Source organism: Chionomys nivalis, chromosome 11 (assembly GCF_950005125.1).
Source record: "Chionomys nivalis chromosome 11, mChiNiv1.1, whole genome shotgun sequence".
NCBI classification, from domain to species: domain Eukaryota; kingdom Metazoa; phylum Chordata; class Mammalia; order Rodentia; family Cricetidae; genus Chionomys; species Chionomys nivalis.
In genome coordinates, this window is record NC_080096.1 from 62,765,001 (window position 1) to 62,769,341 (window position 4,341).

Sequence of the window (4,341 nt, forward strand, 5' to 3'; positions counted from 1 at the left end):
GCTCTTCCTATGGGACACTCCACTCTTTCCTCCTAGGTGGGGACTAGACACAGTTATGACATCTGGAAGCCCCTGGGAAAGACTGGTGGAGACAGAGCTGCAGGCTTGCCAGCTTTATAGAACAGAGTTATCCACAGAATTTCTTACGTGACACAACACCAGCTAAAAGAAGTAAAACAGCCTCTGGTTTTAGGCCATGTCCTTGAGCGGAATCCCCATTTCTCTTTTGTCCTTTCTCGCCCAGTTCACCGGGTCCCAAGGGCCATCATGTTATCCTTAGATTGCGTGAATTACCCATTCCACGTAGGATTGCCACATCTCAGGCTTACATTGTCTCTCGTTCCAAAACGTCCCATGCCTCCACGTGTACAAAATGTTCTTAAACAGATTATACCACTGGATTCTGATAGAATCAGAATTCAGAGGAAGGCCTGAATCGTGTCTTTAAAGGATAGTGGAAATGAGAAAGTTACCTTCTCCTAGATGCAATTACTTAATATCTTTTTAAGGAAAGATGACTCTTTTGTGGGTCAATTTGTGTCCAAATTCTCTGTCACTCATTTTCTCTCATAGTAAAGGTCAACAATGCAAATGGACACAGGAACCCATGGCCAGGGCAGGGAGCATACTTGTGTAAGCAAAGTCCACAAACAAGAACCGTGAGCTGACAATGCCCTGAAGGGACAGTCACGTAATCGGTAGCAGCTGAAAGCGATATCTGGTTCATGAGTACAGTTTTTATGAGGCTCGGCGCTTCATGGAAACAGCGACCACGACAGTGTAGCCCTTGGGGAAAATGCGTGGAGCATGTATCATTAATAGCCCAAGCGTACCATCGGGCCCCACCACCTGTGCCAGCACCCCTTCGCTCCACAGGTGCGGAAGACAGGGACTCTTCTCAGAAAGAGACCAGAACCCTGTGTCAAACCTACCTTGAACTACCATGGTGGTTTCTCTCAATTATTCTTACATTTTTACCAAGTACTGTTAGTATAAAACTAGTGTGGTTTTTTTATATTACTTGTCCAGAGAAGGAAATAAAAGAAATTACAATAATTGAATCTTATTATGATAAAAACCTAGTTAAAATTAAAAAAAAAATCAGCCCAATAATCATTTAAAATAATTCCCGGTGTGTTTTGTAATAATAGCAAAAATAAGCAGCCTAATGTTTTTAAGATTTGAATTATTCAACATTTTCAAATCCCCCTCTAATGGCTTACTAAGCAGAGGACGTCGCTGGACTCAAGAGTAAGAACTGGGGGTGGGGGGATGGTTCAGCAGTTAAGACTATTTGCTGCACTCCCCGGGAACTTGTATTGGATTCCCAGCACCTACAAGGTGGCTGGCCATTGCATGTATCTCCATTCCCAAGAAATCAAACACCCTCTTTTGACCCACAAGGCATACACGTGGTACACATAATACAAGCAAATCACCTAATACACATGGGATATGTAAATATATAAATATATTTTCAAGTGGAATTGATAATGCTATACCAGAAGGAGTGTGGTTCCTCATTCACGAAGGACTTCATGTAACCTAGAATGTTAAGAAAGGGCAGAAATTGGATTATTATATGGGTGTGTGCTTAGCCATCCCATTAGCTGTGAATTTTTATTTGTGTAACCATGATGGACTATTTAATCATCTACCAGCTGCTTGGTCAGATCATAGAGGGAAGACACAGAGAAGAACATCCTATCTTCTTTGTAAATAAAGATGTTTGCCTCAACTTGTTAAGAAGACAAGAACTGAAAGAGGAAAAACGAACTCCTTAATTGTCATTATTTGGGGGAAGCCACAGAAACAAACTAGAATGTGATTGATTACCTTTAATGAACTCAAACACTTTGGGTGTTTAATAGCCTGGAAAAAGCAAGAATCATATTAGCTTAGAAAATAAAAAAGATAATGATTGTAAATATTCAAAAGTAGTAAATAGTCAAACATCAAGAAGAATTAAGATAATATTTTATTATAAACTTTTTAATTTTACATTTTAGATGTTGTTTCTTCAGAGTCAGAAAAAAATACTTTAGGAACTCACCAGATACAACTACATAAAACTTACCTAAGAAGTCTTTGGGCAATAAAAATCACAGATTTATTTTGAAGCTTGGCATAAATCTTGCACCAGAAAATACAGGAATGGCCCTGACTCTGTGAGAACAGAAACCTACTGGGCCTGGCAAGGTCCCACAAGCGTTCCTGGAGTTGTCTAAAATTGACTCTGTTCTGCTTCAGTTGTGTCCTAGCTGGGGCCTGATGCTGTTGAAGATCACCTGGGTCTCTGTGGCTTTCTTGCCCTTTCTCTACTGGCATTGCTTCTGCAACACCATTCCCTCAGATGGCCCCTCTGGCACAGTCCCTACCTAGCTTAAAAGAAGTAGGTGTGGAGAAGTTAGTCAAATTCACAGCACATATTAGGCATCACCACCAAGCTACCAACCTCACAAACATTCTCTTAAGATTATTGAAGTTGGAGATGAAGATACATCTTAGCGGTTAAGAGCACATGTGCTCTCACCAAGGACCCAAGTTTGGTCCTTAGCACCCCCACACATGGTGACTCACAATTGTCTATAACCCCAGTGTCAGGGGTCCGTTACCATCTCTTGGCCTCCTCAAACAACAGACATACACGTGGTGCACATACATACAAGCACCCAGACACACATCTTTTTAAAGGCAGTGAGATTACCAAAAAGCAAATGGTGTTACCAAAAAAAAAAAAAAAATGCTGGTGGTAGGAACTGTTTCAAATACCAGTGAGATGGTCTTATTGGCAGCTATGGAAGTGGATATATGCTTGAAGGAGGACCGGAGCTAACCCTAGTACACACAGTATCTTCTGCAGGCCTTGTGAGATTCATCAAAGCTATGAAATGAGATACAGAAGCAGCCCCAGACTTGAACAATGAACAGTGGAAATAGAGTGGGGAAATAGGATAAAGGGGGGGCTCTAATTAGGGTTCGAGAGGAAAATAACTACAGAGGAAGGCAAAATAACAGTAAGGATGTCCAGAAAAGTCATAAGCAATTATATTATTAATTACCTAAAAAAGCTTGTAAGTCTTGTACTTATATATATAGTTTAAATGGAATTTTAAATAGAATTGTCATCTAGGCTGACAATGCTCCTTCCAAGAGCCAAAACCCACTTCATAGACACTCCAACACCAGTTATGAGAATCTCTTTTGAGTTATTGGTCAACTTGTCCAAGAAAATCCTAGAACATTACAACTATTGCTATTGCCCTGAGTTTCCCCTAAGAGGTGGAAGGTAAGTCCCTATTGTTGAAGACCCCATGCACTTCAGACATTCTTCAAAAGATTCTTCTGGTAGCATAAAAGCTTCTGAAGGAGGTAAGCAACCAACAGCCCTACCCATCTGTGACACTTCTTAACCATAATTACCAGCATGAGAGCCCTAAGTGTGTACAGTGGCACACATACCTTGGTGGCAACCAATAGCTCTCTAACTGGACTCAAGGCCTGCTCAACAAGAAGTAATCCATGCCTGGTACTGGAAATTATCTAGGTCTAGTGAAGTCATGAATCTTGGAGAACTGATAACTATTGCTTTACTAAACCAGCATAATTCACAACTACATTCTAAATCAGTGGTTCTCAATCTTCCTAATGCTGCAACCCTTTAATATAGCTCAGCTCTTCATATTGTGGTGATCCCCAACCATTTAAAATTATTTTCATTGATACTTCATAACTCTAATTTTGCTGCTGTTACAAAACATAATGTGAATATCTGGGTTTTCAATGGTCTTAGGTGATCCCTATGAAAGGGTCTTTGGATCACCAAAGGAGTTGTGACCCACAGGTTGGGAACTACTGTTCTAAACATTTGTCCTTATACCCACAGACAAGTGTAGTGTGCACCTTTCATTAAGGAAACTCCTCTTTAAGACAATTAGAAACCATCACAGAAAACCACAACCAATCAAAATGTAGAGTTATGGAGCCCAGCCCCGACGGATACATCAATATAAGGACACGCCAAAGTGAACAGGCAAAAGAGGTCTCAACCCTACACTGAAAACTACAGACAACTAAGGAATACTGATAATGGGAGAATTAGTCTTTCCCAGGGCAAAGCATACCAATTAGTTGTCTGATTCCAAATGGTCAGCCCTGAAAACACACACAAATAATGTAATACAGACTGGTAGGTTATATTTGGAAATATATATTATATATCTACAAGTATGCTGTAATAATAATCAATGAAAAAGAGAGGCCATGGATTTGAAAGAGAACAAGTAGGATTTGAAGGAAGCAAAGAGATGGGGAAATTTATGTTATTTTCAAGAATAAAAA